At 45.2% G+C, this 23,772-nt stretch overlaps 1 protein-coding gene and 1 pseudogene across 1 annotated transcript in view; both read right to left on the bottom strand.

Annotated features, from left to right (window-relative positions):
* The window catches only part of PDZRN3 (PDZ domain containing ring finger 3), a 242,832-nt gene that overhangs the window by 60,009 nt on the left and 159,051 nt on the right, over positions 1–23,772 (bottom strand). The window lies entirely within an intron of this gene.
* LOC136642881 (5S ribosomal RNA) lies at positions 3,862–3,981 on the bottom strand (annotated as a pseudogene).

Below are 23,772 nucleotides of genomic sequence, written 5' to 3'. Positions count from 1 at the left end.
AGCCCTTTAGTGGCTAAAATCCATGTGGGGAATGCACTGTACATTCAATAGGGCTATTTATAAGGGCTTTCCCACTATCATAAAGCTCTTATGACCAGCAAAGTGTTTGGTTCTTAATAACTGGAGACTTGGATATTTGGTTATTTGTGCAGGCTGAGCCGGTGGCTTATGAATAGTTGGAGCCAGTGCCAAAATGCAGGAAAAATGGGTCTAAGAACAAATTCTATTAATATACCTCTAATGCTCATTTATCCAATTCTAGGTCATGACCCCCCTGCTCTTCACTGCTGACTGTAGTTTTCGATGCTGCTCACAAGTTACAAGTCAAGTTGCTCATTTTCCAAATACAACTATAGCCTCTTCACATCTTCTTTACATTCTTGCCTTGTTCTCATCACACAGTTCTTGACATTTTACTACTTGATTTTTAAAGTGGCCTCCTCTAATGTTATGGCCAAGGTTTGACTTGTGCTTACCAACAGGGGAATGGATTCCACTTGCGTGTTTATTCTTTCCATGTGTAACGTCCATGGCGGGAGGAGGCCCCTGCCCTGGGGTCGGTACCGAGAGTGAGGGGCTTACCTGGTTGAGGCGCAGTGGTGAATTAATGGACGGGAAGCAGGTATGGTAGCTTTTGTATTGGCAACCTTCAGTCTCGAAAGACTATGGTATCACGCTCTGAAAGGTGGTTCTGGCACAGCGTCTAGTGTGGCTGAAAAGGCCAATCCGGGAGTGACAATCCCTTCTACACCGGGAGCAAGTGCAGTCTGTCCCTGGTCTGTCTCCCTGGCTATGGGCCTTCCTTCTTTGCCTCTTAGCCTCAGACTGTTGGCAAAGTGTCTCTTCAAACTGGGAAAGGCCATGCTGCACAGCCTGCCTCCAAGCGGGCCGCTCAGAGGCCAGGGTTTCCCACTTGTTGAGGTCCATCCCTAAGGCCTTCAGATCCCTCTTGCAGATGTCCTTGTATCGCAGCTGTGGTCTACCTGTAGGGCGCTTTCCTTGCACGAGTTCTCCATAGAGGCGATCCTTTGGGATCCGGCCATCATCCATTCTCACGACATGACCAAGCCAACGCAGGCGTCTCTGTTTCAGCAGTGAATACATGCTAGGGATTCCAGCACGTTCCAGGACTGTGTTGTTTGGAACTTTGTCCTGCCAGGTGATGCCGAGGATGCGTCGGAGGCAGCGCATGTGGAAAGCGCTCAGTTTCCTCTCCTGTTGTGAGCGAAGAGTCCATGACTCGCTGCAGTACAGAAGTGTACTCAGGACGCAAGCTCTGTAGACCTGGATCTTGGTAATGGTAATGGTAATGGTAGCTTTACACAGACGGTTTAATTGAGTCAACCTCTTTACATTCATGTGGCTCGTTACTTCATGGCCCACCTCAGTCTAGGCTGACTGGTGTTGTCGTCATCGGAACGGCTTAGGCCCCGGTCCTTCCGGCTCTTTGGAGATTATAGTCCAGGCCTCCCGGCCCGAGTCCCTCAGCCCTGTGCCTGGGTTCTGAGGGCACTGCCCCGGCTGGCCGGGGTCAGGCTGGCTGGCCTTGGGAGGACCCACAGTACCTTGGTGCTGGCTCCCTTGTCAGTTAGTCCCCCTGGGTTGTAGTTGGCATCGAGCGCCCATTTAGACAACCATGTCTTGCCTGGGCCTCCCTCCCTATGGAGGCCTCTCTCCTTTCCCGGGGTCACCCTTTCCCTTGGGCTTCCCTCTGGCCTTCCACCCCTCCAGAGAGGAGTGACCTTTCTCCTCCAGCTCCCTTATGAGGCTTATCTCAGGTCGGCCTAGCCCCACCCTTCCTGCCCACGTGTCTTCCTGCTGCCAGCTGTTCCCTGTCCCTACTTCCATGTAGGTGCCCTGCACAGCCCCCAGTCCTGCTGGCACTTGGGGCTTACTCCTGAGTAGGCCTCACCTCCAGAGGAGACCCCTGCTCCTAGGGAACTCCTGGCCACCCAGGGTGGGCCTCAGTAACACCATGCCATGTGGAAATGTGTGCATGAGAGATCATTCCACTAGTACCATCAAGTGTGAAATAGCTATTGGTTCTACATTTGAAATAAGTAGCCGTATCCCTCCCCTTATTCTACCTGCTCTGTGGAAGCTGGTCTGCAGCAAACCTCTTCTCTGACATCTTGCTTTCATACATGCTGTCTTACTTGTTCCAGTTCATCAAGCCAACTGAGGTCTGATTCACACAACCATGCTGAGATGAAAAGGTCTCTTCACATGATGCATTAAAAGCACCCACCAAAATGGCACAATAACAAACAGCCATGTTCTTAAAAAAATCCCTTAGAAATGGTTTCTATGAGGTTGCAATCTTATAATACTTTCCTGGGAGAAAGCTCTACTGAACACAATGGATCTTACTTTGGAGTTAGGCATGCATAGTGCTCTAACTTGAATATTACCAAAAGGGCCACTTTTACAAGACCACTTCACTATACGAAATATTTTAGGGACAGTCTATCATGTGACACTCTTTCCATGTTGTTTTCATACTCAAAAATGTATGTGACTTATTATGCCAATAAAGGTCTCTTGAATCTTGAATCACACTTTCTTTAAATCAACGTACTGGGTGGCCCTCATCATCCAGGAACCCCTGACGATAAGGAAAACTGCAGATAATTAAATCCGTGGGTTTCAAGGGGCCCTAAGACCTCCAAACCCAATCAGAGGTGTGCTCCAGTCAGACAGGTGGCCCTCTTGAGGTCTTCAGAGAGCTGAAAACCTTGTCTTCTGCTTTTTGGCCCTCAGAAACCATGCTTTCCAGCCTTCTGGACAATTTTTGTCCTTTTCAGCCTTCTGGACAAGTTTTTTGACAATTGACAAGGCACACCACACTGCTCGTGGGGAGGGGCTCACATCCCCTAAATGACTAATAAATGACTCTCCCCCAAATTCCTGTGGTGCACGTTTGGACCATTCGCGGCACACTAATATGTTGCGGCAGAATGGTTAAAAATTGCTGCCCCAAGGGATTAAGAAATGAGTTTGCTGCAATACAAGATCTCCACTATGGTCACGTAGAGCAGCAATGTTGTGGGACAGGCATTGGTCCTTTAAAAATAAGTTAAGTCTCCTAAAATAATGTACCCCAGGCAATTTCAACTAGCCCCACACGGAAGTGGATGTGCTTTCCTTTAAATCTAGGGTTCCCAACCCAAAGTCTGCGGATCACTGGTGGTCCACAGCATCCCCCCAGGTAGATGTCTCTGGTGAAAAAAGAAAAAAAAAACCCTTCCAGGCAGAAAAAAAGCCTCTGCAGTGCCAGCAGCCAATCAGAGTATAGCCTTTCTCCGTCTCCTGCCTCTCCCCTCCACCTCCCTTCCCCCTTGTCTGTGAGTGCCTAGACAAGCAAAAAAGTGAAGCGCATGTGCCTTGTAAGGTGCGCATGTTTGTGCAGCCTCCTGGCTCAGCTGCATGCAGAGGAGAGGTGAACTGCAGCCCGCTGCCTGCATTCCTTGACCCTGTGCCTACAGGTGAGCCCTGGCGGCCTGGTTTCTCAGATTAGGGGGGCCTGGGGAGGGGGGCATGGGGGGAGGAATAGGTGTGAGGAGGAGGAGGAGAAGGAGCAGGCTCCCAAAGGCATCGCTGGCTGGCTGGCTGGCTGGCTGGCTGGGCGGGCGGGCGGGCGGGCGGGCGGTTTCCCTGGAAGTGGGTTTCTCTGGATGTGATTTCCCTGGGAGTGCAGACTCCAGTTTGCCAGGGAACACAGAGGGAGGGAGCTGGAGGCATTGTGGCAGCAGGAGAGGGGAGAAACAACCCCCAGCCCTGGTACCCTCTCCCCAATTGGTAGGATTGGGCCCCCTGGATGGTAATGGTTGTCAACCATCAGTCTCGAAAGACTATGGTATAAGGCGACAGCACCCGGTATTCCCAAGCGGTCTCCCATCCAAGAACTAACCAGGCCTGACCCTGCTTAGCTTCTAAGATCAGATGAGATCAGGCATGTGCAGGGTAACAGTTGCTGTGCTCTTCTAACACCCAGGGGTGGAGTGAGGGATCCAGGCAACCAGGTTTTGGCACCCCTTTTGGAGAAGGAAATAGGCAGCACCTCTGCTGTCTTACTGCAAGCTGCCCACCTGGGGAGAAGCAATCTCAGAAGTTGCAGAACAGGCACCACCATAGCCAAGTACAGCAGGTGTAACCCCTGACTTTTCCTCCTCAGAGAGCAGCAGCAGCTTTGTCCATGGGGAGCCCTCCCCCACCCCACACTTGGCCAGTTCCCCTATCTTCTCAGATTGCAATCCTATGCATGCTCACCTTGGAGTAAGCCCCATTGACTATAATGGGACTTACTTCTGGGTAGACATGCCTAGAATGGGGCTGTTAGTCACACTGTGGCTGTGATGGACTTCTCTAGAAATTTCTCCAATCCCCTTTTAAAGGCATCTAGTCTAGACACCATCATCACATCCTGGGGCAGGGAGTTCCACAGACTAATGGCAGAGTGGGCAGCTGTTGTTTTGTGGCTGCAGCCTATCTATAGGCTTGCTCACACTCTCTTAGCTCCAACCAAAGTAGTCCACAGCTAGAGCATGACAGCAATTAGAACAGGAAGTGAAAAGAGACCTTTTCCCCCTAAAGACTTTGCAGTGCACACCAAAAGGACTTTTCATCCTGAGACATGCAGCAGCCATTCGGAGTTGTTGCTCTGAGCTGGTGCTTCCTTCACACATCTCTTCTCCTTCAGGACCCACCTGCCTAAATTGTGTTGAACTCTTTCCTAAGGACTCTAGACTCACAAGTGGGGGGAGCAGGGCCAGGGCTGTGTAACAAAAGGAACTGTGGAGGGATGTGTGTGCTTTTTGTTGGCTCATTTAACTACCTTGCATGACTTGTCTATAATCCCCTTGTGCTCACCCTCTTCCTTTTTGAGGTGTTTTTCCACACTTAAAAGAGGCAAGGGCTGTGCGTAATGTGGTCTGGTGTGGGGGGAAAAGAGATTGGATTGAATTGGGTGGGTATGAAAACCTCTGAGTTGGGGGGAATTATTTTGTGTTCCATGCATTCCATGTAAACCCAAGACTTTCACAGCTAGTGAAGCAAATGCAAGCACAACCATCACATTAATTATTAAATAATCTTCTTATGTATTACAAATTTAATTGTATTTTTTGTGTGCGAGGGTGGGGGGCGGTTGCATGTGGTCCCCACCGTCTCCAAATTTTGCCTTAGTGGTCCCTGAGCTCCTAAAGGTTGGGAACCACTGCTTTAAATAAATTCTGCCAGTGACTTGAGGATTTTCCACACTGAATGTATTAAACTGCGCTGATGAAAAAGTTAAGCTGCTACTGTTGTTAGTGGAACAAGTCTGTCATTCCCATTACTAGCTAATATGACACCACTGCCCTCTATTGGAAAGAATTAGGTCTTGAGCAGTTAGGCTACAGACGACAGAATTCTCTTGACATCCCGGAGCACTGTCTTTTTAATAAAACAGGAGCCTCGGGAGACCACTTATCAGGATTAGGGCCCCTGAACTGCACACAAAAACTTTCAAAAAACTGATAAAATAACACTTCTTCTTGGCTGTCAGCTTCTGCAGAGAAAAGATTCTGTTTTAAGGGCTGCCTGGTAGTAACAGGTTGGCTGATGCAGACCTCTCACCATCCTCCAAAGCCATTACAACACACTTCTTCCAAGGCATCTAAACTACGACTTAAGCCCCCCCCCCAAGTTGATCAGAGATGTGGAATAACATTCAGCAGGGAGTGCTTGATCTTGGGAATTAGAGGGCAGGTTGAGACCTGGATTGAGACCTGGCTAAAGACCAGGAAACAGAGAATGGGTGTCAATGGGCAATTTTCACAATGTAGAGAGGTGAAAAGCGATGTGCCCCAAGGATCTGTCCTGGGACCGGTGCTTTTCAACCTCTTCATAAACGACCTGGAGACAGGGTTGAGCAGTGAGGTGGCTACGTTTGCAGATGATACCAAACTTTTCCGAGTGGTGAAGACCAGACGTGATTGTGAGGAGCTCCAGAAGGATCCCTCCAAACTGGCAGAATGGACAGCAAAATGGCAGATGCGTAAGTAAGTGTAAAGTCATGCACAATATTTCTTTACTCAGCATGTGGTTGGTCTGTGGAACTCCTTGCCACAGGATGTGGTGATGGCATCTGGCCTGGACGCCTTTAAAAGGGGATTGGACAAGTTTCTGGAAGAAAAATTCATTATGGGTTACAAGCCATGATGTGTATGTGCAACCTCCTGATTTTAGAAATGGGCTATGTCAGAATGCCAGATGTGGGGGAGGGCACCAGGATGAGGTCTCTGGTTATCAGGTGTGCTCCCTGGGGCATTTGGTGGGATGCTGTGAGATACAGGAAGCTAGACTAGATGGGCCTATGGCCTAATCCAGTGGGGCTGTTCTTATGTTCTTATGGACAATGAATGAAAGGGAAATTAAGCAAGCATGGACACATGAACCTCATATGCTACACGTTTTCTGTGGAAGAGAGCACTGAATCAAATCACTTGTGACAAAGAGATAGTTGCCTCACTGAGATAGCCTCACTACTTTTATGATTAGCCCAAGGGATGCGACAGCTATCCTTTAGTTTTGTCCCAGGTGGAAGAGAATGTAGGTGAATCCCATATTGCTTGAGGGTCTGTTTAAGATGCTGCTTGGCTTGTTTTTTGCCCCAATGTGCATGACTTTACACTTACTTACACTGAAACGCATCTGCCATTTTGCAGCCCATTCTGCCAGTTTGGAGAGATCCTTCTGGAGCTCCTCACAATCACTTCTGGTCTTCACCACTTGGAAAAGTTTGGTGTCGTCTGCAAACTTAGCCACCTCACTGCTCAGTTGTGACAGTAGCACAAACAGCAGGAGTAACAACTAAAAGATCCTCACTGTGGTGGCGGCAGTGGTGACAATGGCAGGCAGACAGTACAAGTATTATAACTATTATGGTAGTGGTTCCCAAACACTCCAGGCAAGTCTTCAGGAGGGACTCATAAGTCTTTGTGGGGGACAGGGAGATAACAGTGCCCCTGCAAATATGCCGCTGCTGTGAAAAAGAGTGTTTTGTAAAAAGAGTGTTTTGTAACCCACCAGGGGTTGCGCCAGCCCTCCAGAGGGTGTGAAGAGCCCATGGAGCCCTCTTTGGATCTCCCCGTGCCTCAGAACAGCTCTGTAGTACAATCATGACCACTTCTGCTTTTAGTTCCCAAAACTGAAGTGGGTCACAACTGTGTTAGACAGCACAACTATATTTTATGAGCACAGTTAAATTTGCATATAACACAATGAAATTCCACTCTGTAGCACACCTGACTTTTAGGAGTGTGAGTGTAATCATCACCTTTCCTACCTGGAAGCACTACAAAGTCTTCTGGTGGAATTGCTGGGCTAACATGCAAAGGAGCTGTTCTCAATTCTGCCTGGAGCAAAGGATGCTGTGTGCTGTGGCCACCCTCCAAGCTGTGTCGGACTGCGGCTGCCTGATCCAGTGCTCGGCAAGACACCAGTCCAGCCGGGCAGAAGGATTTGAGCAGAGGGAAGGGTGTGTGTGGGATGAGTCATGTCTAAACTGGCCCTAAAATCACACAAGGATAGTTAAGAAGAAGCTCAGCCTTCCAGAAACAGTTTATACTGCTAGATCTACATGATCAGGTGGGTTGGGCAAATGTCTCCTGGAATCTCTGGAGAGGTGCCCTTGAGATCACCACAAACTCACAGCTTTGTAGGAGCTTCCTTTCATGCCGATGTTCCACATGTCCTACTTCCAAAGTGGCCTTTCAGAACACAGTCAGATTTCTGACGGTCTGCTTCCCAACTTGCTTTCAAGCTTATCTCAGTCTCTAGCAAAGGCCTAGTCCAACTTTGGGAATCCTGTAAGTCTTTGTGTGTAGGGGGGGAGGGAGGCAGCAACATGACTGCCATGATCATACTGATGCTGGGCAGGGAAGGGGATTTGTAACTTACCTAGGGGTCACTATGGCAATTCGAAAGGTCTGGGGAGCCTGTGGCTCCTTCTGCAGCTCTCCCGAAGGCTTGGAAATGTTGAAAAAAGAAAAAAAAAAACACTTCATGTTTTGGGATGAAAACCGGAAATGGTTTATTCCCCCCTCCCCACATTTCTAAGCCTCGGGGAAGGACTGTAGGCTCCCCAGACCCTCTGGAGCAGGAGGTCTGGTCTAGAGGGTAGAGCCTCCGTTAACCCAAAGATGACATCAGAAGGTCGCCAGTTCGAGGACACTGGCAGTTCCCTGAACGGCTGAGAATGGAGAGACCTTGAAGCAGCTGACAAGCCCAGCTGAGTGATTCCACCTGCTCTTGGTGTGAGCAAGAAGCGTCTTGGCTGCCCTCCATGTGAGAGATGGAGCTGCTTGTCAGCCTGTGTGGGAGAACTGGAGGCCAGAAGTGAGACCAAACCAGGAAGATCCATTCTGAAATGTTGTTGGTTCTTGAAAGAGAGAACCTCTATGTTTGTAAAAATTCCCTTGAGGAATTTAGAAACGCCTGCCTATGTAAACCGCCTTGAATAAAGTCAGAGGAGTAATCCGATGACCAGAAAGGCGGTATATAAATACCTAGTTATTATTATTATTATAGCAACCTCCACTTAAGTTACAAAACCCTGCCCAGCTGCAGTGCAATCACTGTGATTGTGTTGCTGCCTCTTTCTGGGCCATTTCCCTTAAAGGCCCTTTTCCGGTTCCCCTGGTGGGTTGCAACCCACCAATTTGGGAACCACTGCTCTAGCAGATTCCATTTTCCCTGGTTTGTTATCCTTCAGAAGACACACACAAACCCCTTTAATAGTTGAAATAAGTTTAAATGTCACAGGTACTGGCTACAAAAAGACAGCAAAGAGAAGCCTTAAGGGATTTCTTGCAGTTCAGCATCCACCCCCCTGCTATGCTTGATCTAACTCTTTGCCATCTTGAGTCTATCCCTTGGCTTCCTTTGTCCTCCCACTGGTATAAACATACTACTCATACTAATGTCTCATTTCTTTTGTGTGATAGTATCTTTTTAGTGGCTTCTCGCGCAGCTGCACACCCACACAAAATTGCAGCGTGGACCTCTGATCATTTGATGGCTACTATGTGAGTGCTATTCCGGTACTGCCTGAGTGGGCAATAGAGGAATGCTGGTTAGATTTTTTTTTAAATCCCCCTGAAGGTCAGTCCCGGAGCACGACAGCCAGCAATTGCTTATTTGCACATTCTAGGGACAGTCTTTTTATAATGCCCTGTCCAAACAAAAATGGAAAGTCCTGCAGCACAGACATAGGACAAGACTGGGTTTCTAGGGGCAAGCATGCATTTCTTTTCATGTCTGTAGGCCTTGTGCTCTGAATAGTTATTAATTATTATTATTATTATTATTATTATTATTATTATTATTATTCAGCCCTTCCTCCAAGGAGCTCAGGGTGGTGTAAATTGTTCCTTCCCACCTTTTGTCTTCACAACAAACCTGCAAGGTAGTTAAAATACAATTCAGAAAAACTAGTTGGAGGCTCCCACCTATTCTTGAAAATTCTGGTGTACATATTGTTCACATGTGATGGCAAATGTTGAATTAGGACTCTTGGAAATAATTCTTCTCTTACTCGTGTTTTAGGGGCATCAATAAGTTATTTGTTCTACTTTCCCATTTGTATCCTGCTCTTTCTTTAAGGTGCCCAGTGGAATTTGCATACGATTCTCTCATTTTAGCTTCATAATATCTGTATGAAGTGGAATAGAGTTGATCGCTTGGATCCTAAAAGGCGCTTCAGAACACCTGCAAAATCTTTGACTTCTTTCTTTGGAGTTACAGATCTCCGTCCTGTTATCAAAAGCTATTTTTCATATTGTCCCCAGTAGACCTGCCATACTGGGGAGTGGGTGGGTTGCTGTTTAAGAAACACCTCTCCCTTGGGCACAAGAAACTAGACATTCAAGTTATTTGGATGCAATTCACAGCCCAATCCTAACCTGTGCTGACACAACCAGGCTACATGGCCAGCGCTATATCCAGAATAGGATAGGAGGCAGGTCATCCCAGTGTAAGGAGATATATTCTCCCTTACCCCGTGTCAATCTCCAGCTTGCCCTGTGGGGCTTCTTAGATTTGCAGCAGCTATTTAGTTGGCACAAACTTGGAGAAGCTGGGGAAGCTATTTGGTTGGCACACACTGGGGAAGCCCAGCATAATGCTGGGGCAGCTGGGCCAGGGATTAGGGTATGCCAGAGGAGCACTTTGCTAATCCTGCCTCCTCCTGGGCCCGATCCACCTCTGTTCTGCCCTCTCCCACAAGAAACATCCCTCCCTACTCTCCACCATCCTCCTCATGCTCCTGTGTTGGCGCAAGCCTATCTGGTCCGGTGGGCTGCCTTAGGCCTTTCAACTAGCACTGCTTATTCTAGAGTCATCACAAATGTGCTTTACAGAGGTGTTTGGATTGTGTGCCAGTTATTTTCTCAAAGCTGTCCCTTAAGCTCCATAACATAAGCTTCACAAACTTACTCTGAAACTAACCATCTAGTAATTGTACAACATTAGGTCTTAAATGCATTACTCCAGCATAATGCTCTCAAACGGATGCTGGAAATTTATCATATGCTGGAAGAATGCTTCAAAAAACACATATCTATTTTGCAAACAATGTGACATTAATGTTACAATCACCAGTTGCGAGTTACAGCCAGTTATTACTTGTACAAGTGTTAAAAATAATGGTGGATCTCTATAAAACCATGAAACAAGTTCAGAAATAACAGCATTTGGAAACGAAACTCTTATCTAAGTTCTTATGCTTTCCATATTTTCAAATATATCAACCTGTTTTCAGGTTTATCTTCACAGCCACAAGACTTGCCTGTATAGCTTCAAAAAGTTAAACAGTGAGTCATGTAGTTGCAAAGCTTGATCCATAATCACGGGTTCTAACTGAATCAGGGTTTTAATACAGAACTGAATAGCAGCTGGTACACAGTTGACAGACCTATGCCAGTAGCCTCTTTTGGCTCAAAATTTCTTGTTGCTGCTGTCCCTAACCCACCCTGGACTTGGGTGAAGCAGTGTTTTATCTCATCTCAGATGTTGTGCTGGGCTTTTGAGGTACAACAAAGTAATGACAGCTGCTGCAACATCTGAGTGCTCCAAAGTTCAGCAAGGCAGCAGAGGTAAGCCTTCAGACATTTTCCCAGTCTCCAGAAACAGGTGGGAGTTTTGTGCCCACAGTCACACTGGGCTTCAGAGATGCTTTAAGGTCAAACTAGATGTGTATGCAAATACATGCTGTCCATACATGCTGTACGCTTCCAACTAGAACAGCTGACTGGGGGCGAGCAACCCCTGTTGGGGAGGTGAAAGTTCACTCTTCCCCCATATGGTTCTAAAGTGTTCTCATCCTTCTCTTGGTACTGTGTCCAATTCTGGGTCTGTCACTTAAAGAAAGACGCAGAAAAACTGTAGCTTGTTCAAAGAAGAGCAACAAGGATGATCAAAGAGCTGGAGAACAAACCCTGTGAGGAAAGGTTGAGGGAACTTGGTATGTTTAGCCTAGAGAAGAGAAGGCTGAGAGGGATATGATAGCACTCTTCAAATACAGGAAGAAAGGGACAAGTTTGTTCTCAACTGTGCAATCCTGTTGCAATCCTGACCTGGGTTTGAACCAGTGTAAGTCCCTTGCACCAGTTCAGGAGGGTTGTAAAAGTGCTGCAAAGCATGTTTGCACCTCCTCGTGAGTTGGTTGGGCTGGTGCACGGACGTGTGCTGGCCTGCAGAGGCTGAATCCGACTCTTATGCCAGATCCCAACTCCCGTTCCCGAGCAGCATGGAGCGGCTTCAAGCCGCTCTACTCTCCTGGGACTTATACCACCTCAGGAGGTGGCGCAAGTCTGAGGAGAGCCATTGGGGCTGCAGTGGCTTACCTGGGGGTAAGGGGAAGAATTTTCCCTTACCTCTGGCTGAGCCACTTCAGGGCCCTATCTTGCGCTGGATACAGTGCAGGCCTCCTGGCCTGCCTGTTCCAGCGCAAGATAGGATTGCACTTTAAGAGTAGAACTAGATCCAATGTACGAACAGTAAGAGAGGAGATTCTGTAATGTTTCCAAAACACGCCCTTCTTCTCTCCACAATTTCTAGAGAACCCTTTCTCTGTAGGATTTCCCACTGTCCTTATCCATCTCCAGAAGTCTAATTGGTCATGATCTATGGCAGAGTTTTTAAAAATGGTTTCATTTGTAACCATTCTAGAAGCCAAGGATAGCTTACCTCCACTGTTTGAGGTGGCCAGCCTGAATACACTTTTGCTAACATCTCCTTCATATACCTTTGCTCCACTTAAAAAAAAAAAAATGTGATACATTTTGCAAGCATTAAAAATGGATGGTTTAATGCACACAACAGAAGCGTTTTGAGGAATTTCTCCTCTCCCATTATCTGTTTATGAGAGACTGTTTTAGCACTGAACCATGAATCAAGACTGCTCTTGCACGATACACGGCTGTGCCCAAATGCATTTCAACAAACGCTACAAGGATGGGCTTAGCAGCATGAACGTTGTACAGTTCAGCAGCTAATGTACCACATCACAGGACCTGTCAAGAGAGGGTTTGTTTTGTGGGTAATGTACAAGAACTCTTTCAATCACAAAGAAATGTGTAGTGGAACAACAAACAGTGAAGGTAGCTGAAGTGCAGGAGAATAAAGAGGCAGTCACAGGCAGTTTGAAAGATGGACAAAGGTTGCAATTTGTCATTTCAATCTTTTGAAAACAGCCCACTCCCTAAAACTATTCCCTAAAACTAAAGGCTGGGTAGCATGACATACTGTACCATCAGAAGCCTGAGACATGGATGTCTTCTTTTGAATCTAAGAGGAAGATAAGGAGTCTTCCCAGAAATCACTGATTAATGCCTAAAATATTCTCAGTTTCTGCTGTGGTTAACAAGTGAAACCATCAGTAATGATGTAATCTAGAATGTCAAAAAAAGGAAAATGAGAAGAGGAGGCAGAAGGCCAGGCACAGCATAGGGATGCGAAGACACCATGTCATTTCTTAATTAACTAAGTGATCCCTTTAAACTGTCAAATCAAGCAGGGAGCTCCATGGACCAGTGTCTTATTGATATTCGCATTAGGGCATTGGATGCAACGATCCCAGTCCCAGCGGTTATAGTTAAACATTTTCTTTTTAAAATAATGCCTGACTTACTCTGCGGTGTTCCCAATTTCTCATTCATAAGCAAATGAGTGAAGGCCACCCTGAATTGCTTAATCCACTGCTGGGATAGGAAAGGGGTGGGGGCATAATTCTCCAAGGATGCATATTGATTTCTGAATTATTATAAAGGGTTATACTGGAAAAAAAACACAATTATTTCTCCTCTCATCACACTGTTAATCGTGCAAAGAGTGATAATGCTAAATTAAGAAAAGACGTGTGTAGCGCACTGTAACACAGTCCTTCCGCATTTAATTTCACACAAGAGATGAATATGCAATTTAATAAAGCCCTGTCATGAGTAGGTTGAGATGAATTTGTTCTACCTCATCAGTTACAATCCAGAGGCAAAATTCTCAGTCCCACAAGAACAATAATCTGTAAGGATCAATAATATAATTATCTCCTCACATTTGTGATACCAGCTCTTTCCCAGGATCTAGCCAATTTTCTTTACCTGGCAGTCAATGAGATCAACGGATACATTTCTAAGATGTTAAGTTTTGTGTGAAAGTGTTTCCAAGCACTCTGAGGATTTTGAGGGTGGGCTGTTATTTAAGTACATGCAGACAGTTGTCGATAATAAACCAATTCCTTACTCTTTCATTTTTGTAGGATTTGGGCCCTATTAAACCTATACAACATTCACAGAATGACATTGGACTGATCTGCACGTCCACGCACGATCAAACAAAGTTTCAATGCTGCCCAGTCACAGCAAGATCTGACCTTCTTGTCTGAGGCAAGCTAATCTGATTTCACACTTTTAAGCACCACATGGCATTGTGCTTCACAGCAGACAGTCCAGTCAAGGAATTTCAAATCTTTGTAATAAAGCTTGTTGCAACAATTATAGGTGGCAGAATAACTGTTTAAAAAGAACATAGACCTGAGTTTCATCATCCTTATTACCTCTCTAGGCCTGAACATATTCCTCTTTCTAATACAATTTCCTCTTCAAAAGATCACTTTTTCCAAAAAGCTTTTCTTGGCCTCTCTAAGGTAACCATCTCATCTGCTACCAGTTCTCGGTCCAATCCTATGGTTTGCTAGTGTTTGTGCAGCAGCTGCTGCATTGGCCCTAGCATCACAAAACAGCTGTAAAGCCCTTTTTGGCAACTCGGGAGTAAGGTGGATCCAGAGCTGCAGATGCCAGAGCAGGTCCTATGCTGCACAGGGGAGAGGGTGTTTCTGAGTGGGGGAGGGAACGAACAGATCAGTCCCATGAGGGGAACAGGATGGATGGTGGAGGCCTCCGCCATATCTTTTTCCCTCTTGTGAGCCTTTTCCTGGACTTGCGCCAGCTATTTAGCTGGTGCAGATCCAAGTAGCCACATTGGGCAGGTTGGGGCTTGACATGGGGTAAGACAGACTCCCAAGGTAACTTTCAACCTGCTCAATCCCAGTGCTGGACAGGATTAGACTGTCGGTCTCCCAGTCTCACACTCAAAATCTTGATGAAATCTCTTCCCTGCTACTTTACCTCGGTATGTTAGAATGGTCCTAGGACCATTAAATACTGTAATATAATGTAAACAGAGCCTGAGTATCTGAAGAAGCAAGCATTGTTTGTTTCTTGAGACTCAGGTTTCCTTTTTCATAATCTCTGGTTAGATGCTTTCGTGAATCTAACCAGACACAAAACCACAGTATCTCAAGAGGCAAACAATATAGGCCCAGTTATGGTAGAATTCCTGTGCAGAATTCTATGTTTAAAAATGCCTTGTTAATTTGTACTTAATGTGGTGTGGCAATTTGAATTTTATATTTGAATATGAAAGCCCCAAATACATTTTCAAATAGGAGGCAATCAAAGACCTAAACCTCTTGTACGGTACACAAGCCTGCACTATCTTCATAATCTACTGTAAATGGCCCACTGTCTTTTAGAAGAGTTTTTTGTTTTGAAAAATTCAGAAGGCTAACGTATCTATCAACCAGGTTAAAGTCCAATAATGAACTGTCAGTCCACAAATGCTAAATATTTTGACTTCAAGTGTCTTCTGGGAGCCTGTGCTGTGGGTCAGAAGACACACTGATTAAACCAACAGAGAGAAAAAGCTGTCACTTTTGGGCAACACAGCATAATGCTTCCCCAACCATCTCACTAAGGAATTAAATGAAACGCCAACGAATGCCAATAAAAAATGAGCTGGGGAGACAAATGATATTTCACAATGCTGTGTCATTGCATCACTGTTGAGGATGCATCTCCATTATTGTTTTGTTTTGCTTTACTTCTGAATAATGGAAATTGTATGGTTCTCTAGTTATCACATGCACTTGAACCAATAATACTTTGACAACATATTAGTGCATCGGTTTAGTGCTTGTATGTCTCTCTTCACAGTGCGATTTTCATTGGCTTTCTCCTTGTCGTGCCTGGAATATGCACAACTAGCATCAAGAAGTTGCAACTTTTCACTGCAGATGCTTATAAACCTTGAATTTATAAGCAGAAGAGGAGTCCAGAAGAGGAGAGTTCTAGTTCTTTGTCTTCTCTTCCTCAGCAGCTTGAGAAAGTCTAATTGTTTTTATCACCCATACCAAAGTGGAAGAGGCTAGTCCAGGGATGTCAAACGCGTTTCATACAGAGGGCCAAAGTTAGCATTCATGGGACCTGCTAAGGGCCAAAAGTGACATTAAGCAGGAAGTGATGTTATTAAGCAGATGATGGCCAGAAATAAGCACTTTGTTCTCACATAGAAACGCATTAGCTGCAAATGACTGAAGATAAAATGTGCAAAACTTGTTTGTATTTTCATGATATGAGAGAGCTCAATTATTATGTTGGGAGACCCCAATTATAATGGGGGCCAGATAAATTGGTTCCGGAGGCTGCCTTTGGCCCTCAGGTCTTGTTTGACATCCTTTCTGTTATTTTTTTCTTCTTCTGGTAGAAGGAAGGAAGGAAGGAAGGAAGGAAGGAAGGAAGGAAAAATGTTAAAATTTTCATTATACTATGCACAGGGGGAACAGCTGGAATCTTCACCCTGTGTTCTAAAGTTTGTTATAGGGACCAGTGCTTTTTAACCTGTTCATAAATGATCTGGAATTAGGTGTAAGCAATGTAATGGCCAGATTTGCTGTTGATAACTCTTAAAGGTGGGGAAAAAAAAACTAGATTGTGAAGAATTTCAAAAGGTTATCTCCAAATTGTGTGAATGGAAACAAAATGCGAATGCATGTCAGTGTAAATAAGAACTGAGCTCAAAGGCTCACAAAATTATGCATGATGTACACAGAGTGACTAGAAATAAGTTTTCCTCCTCCCAGCATTATAATAAAATGAAACTGATTGGCAGGAGATGTAGGACACAGTGCATAATTAATCTATGAAACACACTCCTATAAGACATTGTGATGACCTACAACTTAAATGGCTTTAATTGGAACTAGAAAAATTCAAGAAGGAAATATCCAGCAATTGTTATATGGGCTCTCAAGGGTTAGAAGAAGTATGTTCTGGAACAACAGTTTTAGGAGAGGAAAGGCAGGAGAGGGCTGTGGTTCAGTTTGTGTTTGTGGGCTTTCTTGAAGTTGGCAACTGATGCAAAGCCAGATGGGCTTTAGATCTGAAACAGCAGAACTCTTATTATGTTCCTCTTTCCCCTGATTCCCCTGCTTCCATCCCCATACTGGCATGTTGCAATATGTTGCTGAGAAAGACTCTGTGGTACAAAGAAAGTCTTTTTAACAACCACTATGTGGGTCACAGGGTACTAGTACTAAGCTTGTGCAACAGTGCAGTTGCGATGTGAGAATTTATGCTGGATTAGATGGATACACTCATTCTCCTTGATGTGAGGATATGGTTGCAAATTAGTGAAGGGGAATAGCATTCTTGGTGTAGGAAGCTCTACTTGTAATTATCTAACAGCCCCATTCTAAAGGCAGCAGTGCCAGCGGGTGCAGCGGCACCAAAGCTGCTACCGCTGCATCCTGTGGCAGCTGCTGAAGACCTCCCCAGGGGAAAGCCCCAAGTCCCACAATGGGGCTTCTCAAGACTGCGCTTGCTATTTTGATGGCGCAGACTTGAGAGACTCTGTGCCAGGCCTTCTGGCCTGACATGGAGTTCAGGATATGGCAGAGCAGAGCTCTGCTGGTCTCACCCCCTCCTGTCCCGGTCACCCCCTCCTGTCCCGGTCCCCCCCCTGCCCCGCCCAAGAAAACCTCCCCCTGCCCCTAAGGTCCTCACTGTTGCCACTGGCTCTTACCTAGCTTTGGGTGGTGTCTGGCCTGGCGCTGACTCACGGCAGGGTGCTGCGGGTGCGCCTTACGACATGCTTGCGACACGCAGCCCCGGGAGTACGCTTGAACTGCCATTGCCGAAGAGCTCAGGATTGGGCTCTAAATCAGGCTGTGCTTTACTTAAGTCAGGACTTTACTTGCTTTTCTGATCCTCAGAGCATCTCACAAGAATTTTCTTTATGCCACCATGATGGTATCTTCAAGTCTTATCAGTCAGGTGTTAAATCTTTCTTTTGAGTTTCAAGATGAGACTCTGATTTAAATAGCTGTTTTGTGTGATTAAGAGTAATTTGGAGCAATTAAAGAAAAGAGTTCACTTGTGACAGGTGGCAGAAAACCAAAAGAGATAATTACTTTTTTTTTTTAGCCATCTGCTTTAATTGCTATTAGCAGAATTAAGCTGAGATGCACCTCTTTGAAATTCGAGGCAATTTTTCCCCCCTCTTTTGCTATGTAACATAACACTGTCTGAAGACTAATTAGAAAAAAAGTAATTTCATCCTGCTTGCCACTAAGTTCCCATTTGTTAATTGTAGTAAATGTAGTAGTTTCAAAATACGGCAAGCAAAATGCCACTTTTGTTAAATGAATATGATTGCCATTGAGAAAACCAGAAATAAACAGCACTGCTCAAGTTGCTTTTGGTGAGAGGAATGTGAAAGCTGGGCATTAAATAAATATCTATGTCTGCAAAGATAATCTACCGCAGCTATTTTCCTGGCAACTGTAGATATGTACCTGCTGCTGCCTCTTATTACATTTCTCAGCTTGTCATGAAATCTTGTGACCACAAAATGCTGGCAGCACTGAAAAAGAAGATACTAGCAAACCTTGAACAATAGAAAGCACAAGGATACAGCCTACAGTCTTGGTAGCCCTAACTACTATACTTCAGGAACACCTCTACAGTATTTCTAAACAACGTTTCAGCCAAAGAAGCACTGATGAAAAGTGTAAATACTTATTAGCATAAAATACAAATAGTTGGCCCTTGGCATTCGAGGGGGTTCTGTTTGGGGAACATATGTGGACGCAGAAACCTGCAGATAACTGAATTTGCAGGTCAGGGCCCTCATCTGACCTCCAGATGTGACTGGAATGTGCAGGTTTGGAACCCATGGATTTGACTCACTCAATGTGAGCGAGTGCCTTCTGGTCACACCCAGAGATGTTCTGAGGCCCGGAGAGTCCATGAGCAGCTCCTTCAGGCCTCAGAACACTCCTCTCCCGGAAGTGTCAGAAAGGCACTTCCAGTTTTTCCAAAAACACCAAGTGCCTTTCTGACACGCCGGGGGGGGGGGGCTTTCTGACACACAGACTCTCAGAACACCTCTGGGCATGACTGGAAGGCACAAATCAAAAATTCAAAAAACCAACGAATCTCTAAAATTTTCTACATCAGAAGCTTCCTGGATATGCTCAAGCCCTTTCTATATAGCACATATCTGTGAGGTCCACCTGTCTCTAACATCTGGAAAATTGCATGAAACAGCAGTGATTGCTCTATCTATGTATTGTGCATAGTATGCATATGGCTCTTAATACAGCAACAGGACATGATGTCTGATAAACATTTGATCAGAACAACTGATCTGGATCCACTGGATCTGTTTTTTTTAGGACATGCCAAAGTACCATGCTTCTAGTTTAGCACTTCTGTGCTAAAGTGGAACTGCAGAAATGGCACAATCCTAACCCATTTTCCAGCAGTGACCTAGTCGCAATGCAGCCCCAAGGTAAGGTAACAAAGATGCCCTTATATTGTGGAGACCCCCTTGACTGCCTCCCCACAGCAGGATGCAGTGCACGCCACATTGGCACAGCTATGTCAGTGCTGGAAAGTTGGCTAGGACTGTGTCCTAAGTAGTTTTTGGGGACTTCTGATGTACTGACTACATGACTTTTGTTTAAACCACAAATACCACCTTTTGTGTGGACAGGCACAAAACAAGAGTTACAACTGCAGTGACTGGGCACCAGATGTACTGCTGCTCTCCTTCAAAATTCACAAAACAGCAACTTCTACACACATGATAAATGAATTTTTGTTAAATAATTATTCTGATATGTCCTAGGAAAGAGGTCTGTGGCACCGGGAAGACTAGCTAATTTATTGTAGCCTAAACTGAAGACAAAGAACCTCCGTCATCTAATGCCTGAAAGATTTTGACTGCTACAAAACACACACAGCGATTCTGGAGTTTGACATATACTGAACAACTTTTGGCTTAATGAAGTATTTTCAGAGAAATCATCAATTTTGTATGCTACAGTGTGTGATGGATAAGAAGATAATTATTAGAAGATACTGGAGTCATTTTTTAAATTATTTGATCCTTTCAAGATAATACATACAGCATAATCAAAAAATTTTAAATAATAAAAATATGAAAAGGCAGGAGCCATACAACTGCTTTGGAACCATCAGTTATAAGCTGACAATTTGCTTTCTTGTGCAAATTTGTTTGAAGGCAACCGCATGTCCAATATTTCTTTATTTAAAATGTTTATACCCACTGCTCCACTTTGCAGGGTATTTAAGGCAGAAAATGCAATTGTCTTTCACATCAGTGCCTATCAACCCAGACCCTACCAACTTTCCTGCACCAATGTAGCCATGCCAACAGGGCATGCACTGCTTTCTGCGGTTGGGGACAGCCTCTGATGCCACCTCAATGTAAGGGAATGCCTGTTTCCTTACCTAGAGACTGCACTGTGGCTACATCAGTGCTGGAAAGTTGGACAGGATTGGGCTGTGAGCCAGTTGAAAACTGCAACATTAATAGTCAAACATATACAGCAAAAGGTTTCATTCTGCCAACCAAACAAATCTGCACGAGAGGAACATGGGTAGCCAACCAGTGATAAAGGTACCACAAGTTGCACTGGCAGTAAGGAAGTTGTGGCACACCTAGAGCAGTGAAAAAGGTTGTTGGTCTCACTATGGCATATAGAGTCAGTCAGGCTTGCTGCCTCTCTTCCTGCCTGCTGTGCTGCTAACTCTTCCCTAGTTAAATAGCAGAGAAGCAAAATCCAGCCAAGACCTGGACAACTTCTAAGCAGTAGCATAGCCAGTGGGTGGTAACTACAGTTGGTGCTGCAACACACTATGTAAGTGGACCTTCCCACTCTCTGTAGGAGCAATTTGGGGCAGCAGCAGCAATGCGCACCCCCCTCTGGCTATACTACGCTACGGCTGGTTATGCTACTGCTTCTAAGAGCTTTTCTTCCTACCATACTAGTTTTCAAATCGGGAAATGTTGTGCCATATAATTATTCACACACACAAATTTTGAAACTTTAAAGGAAATGTCCATCCTGCTCATTATACAACATTTTGGTTCTCACCATTATTCATGAAACAGTTCTGAAGGGCTAATTAAAATACCGCATTACCGAAGTGCGATATGCTTCATTTCCAACAAGGGCATAATATCACCAACATGACATGCATGCACAAAAATGTACATATCATGTCCATTGACGAGCTGGTTGTTGTCATAGGTACCCGCCAAGGGGAGGGATTCATGCACGGGGCTGCCAAAAGGAGAGTCATGATTCAGTTTGACAAGGGCATAGCCTGGACACATTTTTCCTTAATTGCCTAGTTGTCATCTTCGATGCAGCCCTAGGCGACTCTACCAGAGAAATGAAGAAAATAAATATACTGAATGTGATATACAAAAATCCCCAAATGCTTTCTATATTTAGGTTGCTATTTATTAAGACATCAAATAATTAATTTCCCACTTTTACATCACCAATCTTGCCATTTTTCTGTGTGTGATGAGTGACATGTAGGAAAGAATGAACAAATACAAGATAGGGTCAATGTTGTGTGCTCTCTCTCTCTCTCTCACTCTCTCTCTCTCTCCTGCAACCAGGCCATAGTTTGTAACACCTATAAAGACTAGAGATAATTTTTGAGTTATGTTGCAAAGCCTCATGATAACAAATGTATCATCTGTTTTATTCACAGCAGGGGTTGGGATAATTGCCCTCTTCTGATTTTTCCCCCCTCCATATAAGAGTTATAATTCTTTCATGAAGGGACATAAAAACACATGTTGTTAACAAGATTTTACAAAGATGGCATATGGCATTTTAAGCAAAGTGTGTGAAAGCAATGTAGAAATTGTACAAAATAGATTCCACTATGGGACAGATTAAGCAAATATTATATGAAGCAAAACCAGTCTTTTCCAGCTGCTCAGTAGGCTGGCAACAATGGTTTGCTGTACTGACGACTGCACTTCTAACAAAATGCATATAGTAGCCAACAGCCCCACCATATTCAGATGCCACACCAATACTGAATGGATGCTGATGGAACGCCCATCATATCCTAAGCCCATCCTGGCAACATAAGAACAGCCCCGCTGGATCAGGCCATAGGCCCATCTAATCCAGCTTCCTGTATCACAGAGGCCCACCAAATGCCCCAGGGAGCACACCAGATAACAAGAGACCTGCATACTGGTGCCCTCCCTTCCATCTGGCATTCTGACATAGGCCATTTCTAAAATCAGGAGGTTGCACATAAGCATCATGGCTTGTAACCCGTAAAGGATTTTTTCTCCAGAAATTTGTCCAATCCCCTTTCAAAGGTGTCTAGGCTCAATGCAATCACCACATCATGTGGCAACCACACACTGAGTAAAGAAATATTTTCTTTTGTCTGTCCTAACTCTCCCAACACTCAATTTTAGTGGATGTCCCCTGGTTCTGGTGTTATGTGAGAGTGTAAAGAGCATCTCTCTATCCACTCTGTCCATCCCCTGCATAATTTTGCATGTCTCAGTCATGTCCCCCCTCAGGCGTCTCTTTTCTAGGTGAAGAGGCTCAAACGCTGTAGTCTTACAACACCAACACCAGCACAACACACCAACACCAGAGCAAAGGACCAAATGCCAACCCTGTTTTGGTAAAGCATTGTGGGCAGAACCCTTCCCAGTCGCACCCCCAGCATCCATAAGAACATCAGTGCAGCCTGTTATCCGCAGAGCATCATCAGCATGACACCGGTGTGTCATCACCACAAGGTTGGCACATCATCCATGGGCAATATTCAAGGAAGACAAGAGTTAGCCAAATATCTTGTCATACATGTGAGGGACAAGCAGTTCTTTGGGCAAAGTGATCCATTTGTGCCCCAAGTGCTCTCTCACCATCGTTCCAATCACCAAAATTCCCCTTTAACAGACTACAGAGCTACGGCCCCATGTTGCACGTCTTCTCATCTCAGAAGTAGTCTCCCTGGCAGGGGCTTTAGTACTGAAGTCGGTGTGCTGTGACTGGCCGCCAAATGTACTCCGTGTCCTATGCTCTGTCATAGGAGAGTAGGTGGGATATGGGCATTGCAGGAGGTGCAGTTTTTTTTTTGCTGTGTATTTCCCTTTTCCATTGTTTCTTATGACATCATGCTTACCCATGCTCTGTCGTAGCATTGTTCAGCGTTGGGGGAATGTCCGTTGTCTGAAGGGGGTGAACTTAGGGTGCATGTTGACTCCTCCTAATCCCTCCCACATCACACCCTAATCTCTTCCCTGTTTTGGCATCTCTGCTGGTGGAATTGCACAGACATTCGATTGATGTCTGAACTACACCGGCACATCATTTTTCTGATGTTGTGCCAGTGTACATGGTACATCGGTTGACGGGGGGGGGGGGACTCCTACACCAGCTGGGCTATTGTTGAACTGGTGAACGTGGAGATACACTGACATACTTTGAGGATCGGGCCTCTTCTTGAGGAGCAAGGAGCATACCAGATTTGTAATATACAGGTGTACTTGCTAATGTGGTACTTTTCAATTATATTCGTATCATTTTCAGCACTGACTTGCTCCTAAGGGATTTTTGGTGGTGATGCACACATCAATTGACTCCGAACTGAATTAATTGAGTTGACCAGCACCTGTACTCATGTACTGTATGTAGCTAAGACAGGCTGAAAAGCCCATTTGTATTTTCTTGGAAGATGATAGAACATCTATATTGAGTATCAGCCCCTTTACAGCCATCATATGTTGGCATCCTTCAGTCGCGGAAGACTATGGTATTGCACTCTGAATAGTGTTCTAGAACAGAGTGTCCTCTCCAGTGCACAAAGCCTGGGTAAAGTAGATATGGAGGATAGACTGTTACCCATGCAGCAAATCCCCCCTCTCCATGTTGCTGAAATGGTCCAAAGGAAAGGCAGAAGCCAATATGGTTGGTTCCAGTGGCGTCGCAGGAGTTGCCAGAATGTGACTGTGTTCAGCCATGAACTGCCTCAGGGACCCCGGCTCCGGATTTTGCCTCGAGGTTGACTCCTGAAGCCTTTTCCATAACTGGATGTA

This window comes from Tiliqua scincoides, chromosome 2 (assembly GCF_035046505.1).
Source record: "Tiliqua scincoides isolate rTilSci1 chromosome 2, rTilSci1.hap2, whole genome shotgun sequence".
Lineage (NCBI taxonomy): Eukaryota > Metazoa > Chordata > Lepidosauria > Squamata > Scincidae > Tiliqua > Tiliqua scincoides.
This window is presented reverse-complemented; position numbering and strand designations above follow the sequence as displayed.